General features: G+C 39.2%; 1 long non-coding RNA gene across 3 annotated transcripts; it reads left to right on the top strand.

Annotated features, from left to right (window-relative positions):
* The first annotated feature begins 3,872 nt into the window (after positions 1-3,872).
* Positions 3,873-8,518, top strand: LOC123154798 (uncharacterized). 3 transcript variants are annotated; one of them, XR_006477065.1, is made up of 4 exons: positions 3,897-4,096; positions 4,215-4,779; positions 4,874-5,071; positions 5,486-8,518. It is a non-coding gene; the product is annotated as an uncharacterized lncRNA (long non-coding RNA). The 3 variants fall into 3 exon arrangements; XR_006477064.1 differs by lacking the exon at positions 5,486-8,518 and having other exon boundaries at positions 3,873-4,096; positions 4,236-4,779; positions 4,874-5,199; XR_006477063.1 differs by lacking the exon at positions 5,486-8,518 and having other exon boundaries at positions 3,898-4,096; positions 4,874-5,199.
* The last annotated feature ends 4,906 nt before the right edge of the window (positions 8,519-13,424 follow it).

Here is a 13,424-nt window from a genome sequence, read left to right as displayed (position 1 = left end):
CCACGAACAATTGCACAACGAGCTTGAAGCACTATGACTGCCCTCTCCACATCCTTCCTAGCTGCTGTTAGGGAACGTAGTAATTTCAAAATTTTCCTACACACACGCAAGATCATGGTGATGCATAGCAACGAGAGGGGAAGAGTGTTGTCCACATACCCTCGTAGACCGTAAGCGAAAGCGTTATGACAACACAGTTGATGTAGTCGTACGTCTTCACGATCGACCGATCCTAGTACTGAAGGTACAACACCTCCGCGATCTGCACATGTTCATTGCGTTTTACGATACGGAGAAAAAATCAGAGAGAAGGATTCATTGTGTTTTACGATACGGAGCCACTGCCAAGCCCTAATCTCTCCCAGGGGCTGGTCTGGAGTCCGTTCGGGGCTCCGGAGAGGGGAATCCGTCGCCATCGTCATCATCAACCTTCTGCCATCACCAATTTCATGATGCACGCCGCCGTGCATGAGTAATTCCATCATAGGCTTGCTGGACGGTGATGGGTTGGATGAGATTTATCATGTAATCGAGTTAGTTTTGTTAGGATTTGATCCCTAGTAGTCACTATGTTATGAGATTGATGTTGCTATGACTTTGCTATGCTTAATGCTTGTCACTAGGGCCCGAGTGCCATGATTTCAGATTTGGACCTATTATGTTTTCATGAATATATGTGAGTTCTTGATCCTATCTTGCAAGTCTATAATCACCTACTATGTGTTATGATCCAGCAACCCCGAAGTGACAATAATCGGGACCACTCCTGGTGATGACCGTAGTTTGAGTAGTTCATGTATTCACTATGTGATAATGCTTTGGTCTGGTACTCTATTAAAAGGAGGCCTTAATATCCCTTAGTTTCCAATAGGACCCCGCTGCCATGGGAGGGTAGGACAAAAGATGTCATGCAAGTTCTTTTCCATAAGCATGTATGACTATATTCGGAATACATGCCTACATTATGTTGATGAATTGGAGCTAGTTATGTGTCACCCTATGTTATGACTGTTACATGATCGATCGCATCCGACATAATTCTCCATCACCGATCCAATGCCTATGAGCTTTTCATATATTGTTCTTCGCTTATTTACTTTTCCGCTGCTACTGTTACAATCATTACAAAACCCAAAAATATTACTTTTGCTATCGTTACCACGACTATCATATTACTTTGCTACTAAACACTTGCTACAGATATTAAGTTTCCAGGTGTGATTGAATTGATAACTCAGCTGCTAATACTTGAGAATATTCTTTGGCTCCCCTTGTGTCGAATCAATAAATTTGGGTTGAATACTCTACCCTCGAAAACTGTTGCGATTCCCTATACTTGTGGGTTATCAAGACTATTTTCTGGCGCCGTTGCCGGGGAGCATAGCTCTATTCTTTGAGTCACTTGGGATATATATCTGCTTATCATTATGAAGAACTTGAAAGATCAAAGAACCAAGATTTTACCCTCAACTACGAGGGGAGGTAAGGAACTGCCATCTAGCTCTGCACTTGATTCACCTTCTGTTTTGAGAAAGCTTGCGACACCTAAACCTTCTTTTGCTATTAATTCTAATATGCTGCATGTTATTGATGATGCCACTTCTGCTTTGCATGATACTTATGATGAAACTACTTCTATGCTTGATACTACTGTGCCACTTGGTGAATTTCTTGACGAACAACTTGCTAGAGCTAGAGAGAACGAAATTATTGAAACTGATAATATTGATGAAAGTGATGATGAAGATTCTCCCCTAGATATGAATTGCCTGTTGTTCCTGAGGGTTATGTTATGGATGAAGAAACAGCTAGAGACTTTCTTGCCTGCAATGATAGAAGTGATCTTAAGAAACTATTAGCTAAGCTGAAAGAAAAACTCTGAATGCTAGAATGAAATATGACCCTGCTTATGCTACTTCACCTATCTTTATTACTGATAAGGATTATGATTTCTCTGTTGATCCTGAGTTAATTACTTTGGTTGAATTTGATCCTTTTATGGCTATGAATCTGAAACTGTTGTGGCACATCTTACTAAATTAATGATATAGCTACCCTATTTACTAATGATGAGAAAACTCGCTACTATTATATCCTTAAATTATTTCCATTCTCATTAAAGGGTGATGCTGAAGATATGGTTTAATTCTCTTGATCCTGGTTGTGTGCGTAGTCCCCAGGATATGATTTACTACTTCTCGGCTAAATATTTCCCCGCTCATAAGAAACAAGCTGCTTTAAGGGAAATATATAATTTTGTGCAAATTGAAGAAGAGAGTCTCCCACAAGCTTGGGGGAGGCTTCTTCCAATTACTTAATGCTTTGCCTGATCATCCTCTCAAGAAAAATGAAATACTTGATATCTTTTATAATGGACTAACCGATGCTTCCAGAGATTACCTGGATAGTTGGCTGGTTGTGTTTTCAGGGAAAGAACTGTTGATCAAGATGAAATTCTATTGAATAATATGTTGACTAATGAAAATAATTGGACACTTCCTGAACCAACTCCTAAGCCAACTCCGAAGAAAAGGGGTATTCTATTTCTCGGTCCTGAAGATATGCAAGAGGCAAAGAAATCTATGAAAGAAAAGGTATAAAGCTGAAGATGTTAAGAATTTACCTCCTGTTGAAGAAATACATGCTCTTAATTCATCACCTATTGAAGAAACACACGGTCTTGATAACCCGACACGGGTAGTAAAGGTAAATTCTCTCTATAGATTTGATGAAGGTGATATTCCTCATAATAAGTCTGCTAGCAAGTGCTTAGATGAGTTTGATAATTTTATTGTTAAATAAGAAAACTTCAATGCTTATGTGGGTAGACAATTGAAACATAATGCTTATATGATTGAACACTTGAGTGATTATATGGCTAATGTTAAAGGTGAACTTAAACTTAATAGTAAACATGCTTCTATGGTTACCACTCAAGTAGAACAAGTACTTGAAGCTCAGAATGATTTGCTCAATGAATTGAATAGTAAAAATAATGACTTTGCTGTTAGAGTTGCAACTAGAGGAGGTAAAGTGACTCAGGAACCTTTGTATCCCGAGGGTCATCCTAAGAGAATTGAGCAAGATTCCCAGAGAATTAATATTTATGCACCTAGTCCTTCTAAAAGGAAGAAAAAGAAAAATGATAGACTTTGCATGCTTCTAGTGAACCTGTTATTGACACACCTGAGAATCCCAATGATATTTCTATTTCTGATGCTGAAACACAATCTGGTAATGAACATGAACCTAGTGATAATGTTAATGATGATGTTCATGTTGATGTTCAACCTACTAATGATAATGATGTAGAAACTGAACCTGCTGTTGATCTTGATAACCCACGATCAAAGAATCAACGTTATGATAAGAGAGACTTTGTTGCTAGAAAGCACAGTAAAGAAAGAGAACCATGGGTTCAGAAACCCATGCCTTTTCCTCCTAAACCATCCAAGAAAAAGGATGATGAGGATTTTGAGCGCTTTGCTGAAATGATTAGACCTATCTTTTTGCATATGTGTTTGACTGATATGCTTAGAATGAATCCTTATGCTAAATATATGAAGGAAATTGTTACTAATAAAAGAAAAATATCAGAAGCTGAAATTTCCACCATCTATACCTATACTAATTACAGACTTCCTAGAAATTGCACCGTTAATTAGAAATTACGAGCCGTAGATCTGAGATGGGACCAAGTTATTACGGTGTAGATTAACTTTTGTTAAAAAAATGACAAACCTTTCAGCGAGATTAGTACGTCCAAAAATAAATACACTACAAAGCCCAACATCTTTGAAGCCCAAAACTCTTACGCACATAGTCTCTCAATCTCTCAATCTCTCACGTCTCTCTTTCTATCTCAGGTCTCTCTTTGCCTCAAAAAAAATCTAATGTCTCTCTTCCTCCCCACATGAAAAACGGATCAGGCCATCGCTCCCGTAGGTCTCCTTCAGACGCCGCGGTTCCCAACCGCAGCAGCATCCAGCACCCCCAATTGCCGCTCTTCCTAATCCTCTTTCTTGACGAGTCTTATCTTTGGGACGTTTCTCCCTTCGGTCTTTCATCCATGCTGGAATCGATCTGAAATAACTAGGTATGACACTACGACATGATCCAATCCATCCTCTACTACCTCTACTATTGTTAGGTATATGGTTCGATCCATTATCCACTGCTGCCTGTGATTCAGATTTTAACTTCTGGCCATGCAGTAATCCAATATATATTCTCAGGATGGAATCTGTCCAATATGGTTGATGCATCGGAGGAGGTGTACCATGTACCACAATAGTTTCAAGCAGATTGTGTTGATCATCCCTGCATCCAGTTAGCACGCAAGTAACTCGGTATCCTTGAATTTCCTGATTTGGATAATTTCTACTCCTAAAATTTATCTCTAATACTCTCCACAAGGTTGGTGCTAGCTCTGCAATTTTGAAAGGCTGATTTATGGAAAGTGCGTGTCCACGTAAACTTGGATTTGTGGTGACTATGTAAGGCTGATGAGGATGACAGATGATATAGCCTGATTTATTTCCATCCGCTATAAGGCACTTGAGCCGGGCCGATGCCTACGCCATAATCCGAGCTGCTTAGTGTGTACCTCTCAATGCCCCAGCCGGAACAACCATGGCCACGTACTTGTTGAGGACAACCTCTCCGCGACTCCAATGTTCTATTACGATCTCTCAACTAGGCATACAATAGACCGTGAAGTGTGGCATCAAGAACATCAGCACGCTACAGGAGAAGACCATGAAGATCAGCAAGGAAGTGGTAGGTGGCGTGCTTCAATCTCTTCTACGAGGTTTGTACTGTTGATTGCTTTTTTCTGTTATCTCATGTCATCTCTGTGAGTGTTCTATTGCAGTTGCATGTGTCATGAAGGTTGGTCAAGAAGGTGTGAGACTGCTGCTACTTAAAGGTCAGGGTGGCCTGCAACCACAACAAGACACCCGCCATGCATGTTCCTTGCAAGCAGCAGCATGAATTTGCCATCAATAACATAACAAGGACCAAATCGATCATTGTCTACATGTGTTACTACTCTCAGCAGAGTGGAATAAATGTTTGTAAAGTAACCTTTTCTCTGGCCGGTTCAAATCATCCCTCCTCCGTTTAGTCGTTTACCTGTTGGACGTGCTCGCCATGTGTTTAAGATAATGTTTAGAGAAATTGCTACACATGTGTTATTTTCTTTTCAGATGATTCCCGTGATTTATACTTTTACATGTAAAAAATTATATATATATAAATATATATATATAAGCAACGAATATATCCTTTGAATCAATGCACAAGGTCCTGAATTTAATTTAGGATATGGTGAAATACATAGTATATTATCCAACAGTAGGTACTGTTGCGCATATCGATATCTTTTCTATACATGCTATATGTTATGCAGATTTATTCTGCAAGTAAATTATTGTATAGATTCGGTGTACTGATTAAGTACCATTACCTTTTGTGTTGTATGCAGGTTAAAAAATTTGTGTACTGGCCATTGTTTTATTATAGACCCTCATCTCTCAAATTTTCTGCTACAAATTTGGTGCAGGTAAGTCCATAGTTCTGTGGATACGACATCGGCATGTCCAGAATTATGGGTTTACATTTTAGTTTTATTTCGTGCCAACTTACATGAGAAAACAGTAGAAAGGTCAGTTCATTTTCCCCTGTTATGCATGGATATGATACCTTCTCACGTTCTACTCCTAAATAGTTAGTGGTTTGGTCCCCTTTTCATGGTTCCCAGGTTCGTGCTTCTCTTCATCATCTATCTCTTATCAAGTTCTAGGTGTAAACCTATCAAATTTTATATCTAACAAATGTTATTGCTTTGCTACCAAGGTTGTTCTGACCGTGTCTTGGCCTTGACTTAGATGAAAAAGAGTCAGTTCTTTGGTGTCATGCCTAGCTACAGTTGGTTGTTTTGTAAGTTGCAAGGTATCTCATAAGGCACATGAACAGATATCCATGGTATTAATTTGGATCTCCATGCCGCGGGGTAGAAAGGACAGAAAGGAGCAGCAGGATAGCCAGTCCAATATTGAGCAGATTCTGTCTTGGGGATCACTACCTCGGTGCAAGCATCCTCTTCCCCACGCCCCCTGATTTGGTCATGGCGGTTAAGGGGTATAATACTATAATCATGCCCGATTGGATAAGAATCCTATGTTTCATGCAATTTCTTTGAGTTGATTTCCTCTGCAGAAGAATTTACGTGCAGGCTGTCCTCACTAGGAGGGAAATTTGATCATGTGTGCTGTCAGTAGGTCTTCCAGAACTAATAGTTTTTTGTATAAAAAATCAGGAGCTTCAACCGATTCGCTCGCATGGCAAGCGACTAGCTCTAGCTAGATGGGTTCTATTTCAATTACAGCTTAGAGATAACGTTTTCTGGAACTAAACGCTTATGTTATTTGGATTGCCGCAGACAGATGATTAGGTTGTCTCTTAGTTTTTTTCAAGTTATATAAGCGCCTATTGAATAGTTCTTTGCGTCGGACCCTTAGTGTATGTAGCTGGTTTTTTCATATTGGCATTTAAGCACCTATATACAAGCACTCTACATATTAGAGATGGTCTAACATGATGTAGTTTTACTGTTGCAATGAAATAAATGAGAAAATAGCCGTTGTTCGACAGGAAACCTGGAGTCAGCATCTAGCACCCTGCACTACAAACCATCGGTTTGTGGTCAATTTGGTATCTCGGTGGTGAAAATTGGAGCATATATACTCTACAGCCAATCAAATCATTTATAAGTATGACATGAACCATAGAAAGGTAACTGAATTTGATTTGACTTTGGTTTAGGTCCAAATATAACAACCTTACATTGGTAAGCGCATTCGAAATTGTGAACTAAAATTATGCTTAACATGAGAGGAAATCAAGTTTTTTGCTACGGGTATGGTTAACAGTAGCAGCATATCAAGTATAACAGTGGACTGCACTATTGTTTGTTCACCGTGTTGTTCTTCTTTAGTTAAAGATTTTCTGAACATTGATACCTACCTCTTAATAGCACTCGCCTAAACACTTTTTTCTTCATCTAAAAGTGTTATATTTTTTACATAACAGCATCTTGACGCGGCCAAACAGTGCAGCAATTATATTGTAATCGTGATTGCATATGTAGCTCTTTTGTTTCCACCCCAAAATGTCATTAAACTTAATTTAAATTTCAGTTCGATCTGAAGAGGTTATGCCCTTTCACTTAGTATCGACCAACATTGGTTCTCAATGTTTATGCATCATTAGTTTCATAAGATACCAGAATGCATGTGTGGAGAGAATATTAGTTCAGTTGTTAAAAACAATCGTTGTACTGTTCCTAAATTTTGTTAGATTAGTTGGTCCGCTACATTCATAGAATGCTAGACTTGAACTATTTATAGATTCCATTTCTTTGCGCACTTTTAGTCCTATAAGAAGTTCTTTGTTACTACAAATAATTGATTTATTCCTCATATGGATATCCTCCTGAAAGATATTGATAGCGGGAGAAAGAAATTTTATGTCAGATAACTATTTCTCATTCCACATTTTACCACTTTTCATTTCATGGCCTTCCTTCAAACACATAAACTTGATGCAGTCTGTAGGCACTGTATGCTGATCTCACATTTCTCTTTTCATTTCTTGGTTTGCATGAATTTTACTGGTATAGTGCATATTCGTGATAGGAACTCTTAGCATTGAGGAAACACAAAGACTCATTTTGTATGTACAATCTGTAATTTACATGCCTAAAACCACAAAACTAGAATACAAATATATGGCATCAATATAGGGAGAATGCAGATAACACTTACAGATTCAATTTTTTTGTCCACGGAAATAAGGGATGGACTAGCGGTAGTAAGACCTTCGAGAGGCTTTCAAAACCCCACGGAAAATAGCAAGTAATCTTCCCATGATAAACAAAATCCTAATACTCTCCAAACACACAAAGTTAGCATTTTGTATATCCTAGAGTCAACCACATTTGAAATTATTCACTCATGTTTCATGCAATTTTTACAAATGCGAAATAAATCAAGACCTTTTTCTAAAGCTTCTAAAAAGTATACTTACATTAGCGAATGGCTATAATTCCTTTGTATGTGTACTGTAATATATAGGTACATGGAAAATTGTGACATGCCTGCAATAACATATGATATTTATTTATGTTTGCCCTGCAATAAAACTATTTAGTAAATGCAAAGCCATCAAGAACTAATAATATATAATAATATTGTTAACTAAACATATACAAAGTAAATATTCATAATATGATAGCCGTGCGAATGCACGGGTTGGCGACTAGTGCTTGCTAATTATACTTTTAAGGGTGGAATACCAAAGAAACTTGGAGATCCAGGAGTACCAACTATACCATGCTCCATTAAAATAAACTATGTTAAAACTGCTTTATGTGATCTTGGAGCTGGTGTTAGTGTTATGCATCTCTCTTTATATCGTAGACTTGATTTGAATAAGTTGACACCTACTAAAATATCTTTCCAAATGGCTGACAAATCAACTGCTATACCTGTCGGTATTTGTGAGGATGTGCCTGTTGTGGTTGCAAACGTTACTATTTTAACAAACTTTGTTATTCTTGATATTCCCGAGGATGATAGTATGTCTATTATTCTTGGAAGACCCTTTTTGAATATTGCAGGGGCTGTTATTGATTGCACCAAAGGCAATGTCACTTTTCATGTTAATGGTAATGAGCATACGGTACACTTTTCGAGGAAACAACCTCAAGTCCACAATATTAATTCTATTGGAAAATTTTCAACAATCACTATTGGAGGTTATGAATTTCCTCTTCCTACTGTCAAGAAGAAATACGATATTCTTATTGTTGGGGATGTGCATATCCCCGTTGGGGTAACCTAGTGTTATTCGAAAATTCTCCGGTTTCATGTTATTCGAAATGAGTTTGTTAACAAGACCTGATCAACCTTGTTAGTGGATTCCTTTTGATGAGCATGAGATGGATGGATTTAGAAGGCACAACTCTGTGTACCCTCTTTTTACTTTCTGTTATTTATATTAAATAAAGCAAAAATAGTATTTTCTATCTGTTTTCTGAAAATAAAAGTTCTCCAAATGCCCTGAAATTTAAATATGATTTTTTCTAGAATATTTGAGAATATCTGGCAGTGAGAACACAGCAGGGGGAGCAAGCACCTAGCCACGAGGGTCTAGGGCGCACCCACCCCCCTGGGCGCCCCCTGCCTCGTGGGCCCATGGTGGCTCCCCTCCACTTATTCCAGCCACCACACACTCCTTCTTCCTCCCAAAAAAATCACCAACCAGCTCAAGCACGAGTTCTAGCTCGTCTTGTTGCCATTTTCGATCTCCTAGCTCAAAGCTCCATTCACAAAACTGCTTTGGAGGATTGTTCTTTGGTATGTGACTCCTCCAATGGTCCAATTAGTTTTTGTTCTAGTGCTTTATTCATTGGAAATTTTTGCTGCTTAGGTGACCCTGTTCTTGAGCTTGCATGTCAAATTTATTTGGTCAAAAGTAGTTTTAATGCATGATATTGCCTCTAGGCACTTGTAGGAGTAGTTTCTATCAATTTTGTTGAGTTTGGTTCACTTTTATTTTGAGTTGCTAAAAATTTCAGAAAATTTCAGAAAAAAATGAAGAGATTTTTGAGGGGCTCATCGAGCCGAAGCTCGAAGGATAAACAAAGTGAAGAGAACAAGAAGCCCAAGTATAATATCCCTCGCACCGCGGAGGTTCGGCCGTGTGAATGGCCTTGTGATGATTTCTTGAGAGCAGCTGGGATTTATGATGATTTCTATGAGTTGGCTGAGAATGCAGGCCTCACCGCCTTCCTCCACGACCAACACGAATAGTATCTCTTACTCACCAATATCTTTGTGCAAAACTTTCATTCCATGCTAGGAGCTCACCACCTACGGTGGAATTTTATTTATATGATGAGCATAAGGAGATGTCACTTCATGATTTTTGTCGGGTGTGTTTGATCCCTTTTGAGGGCAGTGTAGAGGAACCACATCGTGATGATGTGGAAGGGTTTATTGATACAATTGCTGTAGGGGAAACGCGGAAGGTTTCCGATGCAAGAATTACTAGCATTCATTTTCCTGTTTTACGCTACTTTGCAATATTTGCTATTAGATGCTTAATTGGTCGCAGAAACTGTGGCAACCTTAGTGCCCCTGATATTGTTATTTTGTGCCATGCCTTGTTCCGTGATGACACATTTAGTATGGGCGCTATTGTTGCAAAACGGTTAAATCTTAACCATACTAAGGGCCCCATCTTGGGAGGTATCTTCGCCTCGCGCCTCGCTGCACATTTTAACATACCTATTAGACATTATGAGAAGGAAGACAAGTTGCTGCCTCCTATTTTTCTAGACTATAAGAGTATGGTAGCACATGATCTTATCGTTAAGAATAAGGAAAAGATGCTTAAGTAGAAGCTGATATTTGATAAAAATCACCCTGAGACTATTACTTTGCCTGCTCCTTCCTTGTTTGACTTAGCTGCAGGTAAGTACCTTGTTTCACCGGAGGCCATTCACGCCTACCGAAACCCCACACCAGCTACAGAGCCAGAGCCGGAACAACAATTTGATCCTCACCGGCAGTCTGTTTATCAGTGGAATCCGGAGGAGATTGCCAACCAGTGGCACCAGGGGGATCCTTCTCAGTACGACCCCAACTATTACTTTGGATATCCGCTAGGCCAGCCGTGGCCATAGACCAACTTAGGCCAAAAGCCTAAGCTTGGGGGAGCATGTATTTCTCACCGACATTACATTCCTGTTCACACACTCATGCTAGTTGTCGGTGCTCATACTTTTTCATTGTAATATCCATGCTAGTTTATTTCCCTTTTTATGCTTTCTTCTTGTGTGTTTGATAAACCTTAAGAAAAAAAACCAAAAAAAAATTAGTTGTAGCTTTTAGTTAGTTACTTTTCATGTAGTAGTAGTAGTAATTAAAAAGAAAACCCAAAAAGATTTCTCGTTCTTGTTTCGCTTGTTGGGAGCTTTCCCGTGTAAATAGTTTTATTTCTTTTCTTGTTCTTTGAGGGTCGAGAGGAGAAGACCATAATGAAAATGTTGAGTGGCTCTTATATGCATTAATGTTGATCTAACAAAGAGCCCATATTACCTTGTCTTCTCTCTTGAATTGAATGCTTGCAGATTCCAGCTTAGTCCAATGCATGTGCACTATTATTATTTTCCACACTATTCGGTCGTGCAAGTGAAAGGAAATAATGATGATTATATGATGAACTTATTGAGATGAGAAAAGCTGGTATGAACTAGACCTCTCTTGTTTTTGTAAATATGATTAGTTCATCGTTCCTGATTCAACCTATTATGAAAGAAACATGTTTGCAATGACAATTAGAGATTGTAGTTGCTTATGCCATGCTTAATTAGCTAGGAGCTTATAATGGTTTACCTTGCGTGTCAACATGCTATTGAAATGGTTGTGATGTGGTATGATAGGGTGGTATCCTCTTTTGAATGATTCGAGTGGCTTTACTTGGCACATGTTCACGCATGTAGTTGAAACAAAATCAACATAGCCTCTACGATATTTATGTTCATGGTGCATTATATCCTACTCATGCTTGCATTTGGTGTTGATTAATTTTAATGCATGTTCATGACTGTTGTCGCTCTCTAGCTGGTTGCTTCCCACTCTTTTTCTAGCCTTCACTTGTACTAAGCGGGAATACTGCTTGTGCACCCAATTCCATAAACCCCAAAGTTGTTCCATATGAGTCCACCATACCTACCTATATACGGTATCTACCTTCCGTTCCAAGTAAATTTGTATGTGCCAAACTCTAAACCTTCAAATAAACATTCTGTTTTGTATGCTCGAATAGCTCATGTATCAACTAGGGCTGTCTGTATCTTCCATGCTAGGCGGGTTATTCTCAAGAGGAGTGGACTCCGCTCCTCACTCACGAGAAAATGGCTGGTCACCGGGATGCCCAGTCCCATGCTTTATGCAAATCAAATCAAAATAACTACAGACAAAACTCCCCCGGGACTCTTGTTAGTTGGAGGCACTCGTTGTTTCGAGCAAGCCATGGATTTATGCTTGTTGGTGGAGGGGGAGTATAAACTTTACCATTCTATTTGGGAACCGCCTATAATGTGTGTAGCATGGAAGATATCGAGATCTCTTGGTTGTTATGTTGACAATGAAAGTATACCGCTCAAAATTTTATTCATATCTATTTCAAAACCGAGCTCTGGCACCTCTACAAATTCCCGCTTCCCTCTGCGAAGGGCCTATCTATTTACTTTTATGTTGAGTCATCATCCTCTTATTAAAAATCACTAGTTGGAGAGCACCGCTGTCATTTGCATCCATTACTGTTAGTTTACATTGAGTATGACTTGAGTGGATCTCTTTTACCATGAATTACAATGTCTAGTCAGTCCTTGATCTTTAAAGGTGCTCTGCATTTATGTTTTGCGGTCTCAGAAAGGGCTAGCAAGATACCATCTTGTCATATCATATTATGATTGTTTTGAGAAAGTGTTGTCATCCAAGATTTATTATTATTACTCGCTAGTTGATTATGCCATTGATATGAGTAAACATGAGACCTAAGTGTTATTGTGAATGTGGTTAGTTCATAATCTTTGCTACAACAAGAGCAAACAGAGTTTGTAAAAGTTTTTCTTTATCACTTTCAGTTTATCAACTGAATTGCTTGAGGACAAGCAAAGGCTTAAGCCTGGGGGAGTTGATACGTCTCCGTCGTGTCTACTTTTCCAAACACTTTTGCCCTTGTTTTGGACTCTAATTTGCATGATTTGAATGGAAATAACCCGGACTGACGCTGTTTTCAGCAGAATTGCCATGGTGTTATTTTTGTGCAAAAATAAAAGTTCTCGGAATGACCTGAAAATCAACGGAGAATTATTTTGGAATATATAAAAATACTGGAAAAAGATCCACGTCAGGGGGCCCACACTCTGTCTACGAGGGTGGGGGCGCGCCCTACCCCCTGGGCACACCCCCTGCCTCGTGGGCCCCCTAATGCTCCACCGACCTCAACCTTGACTCCATATATTCACTATCAGGGAGAAAAAAAATCAGAGAGAAGGATTCATCATGTTTTACGATACGCAGCCGCGGCCAAGCCCTAAACTCTCTCGGGAGGGCTGATCTGGAGTCCGTTTGGGGCTCCGGAGAGGGGAATCCGTCGCCATCGTCATCATCAACCTTCTTCCATCACCAATTTCATGATGCTCACCGCCGTGCGTGAGTAATTCCATCGTAGGCTTGCTGGACAGTGATGGGTTGGATGAGATTTATCATGTAATCGAGTTAGTTTTGTTAGGGTTTGATCCCTAGTATCCACTATGTTCTGAGATTGATGTTGTTATGACTTTGCTA

This window comes from Triticum aestivum, chromosome 7A, assembly GCF_018294505.1.
Source record: "Triticum aestivum cultivar Chinese Spring chromosome 7A, IWGSC CS RefSeq v2.1, whole genome shotgun sequence".
NCBI lineage: Eukaryota > Viridiplantae > Streptophyta > Magnoliopsida > Poales > Poaceae > Triticum > Triticum aestivum.
The sequence above is the reverse complement of the archived record's forward strand: the minus strand, read 5'-3'. Positions and strand labels throughout refer to the sequence as shown.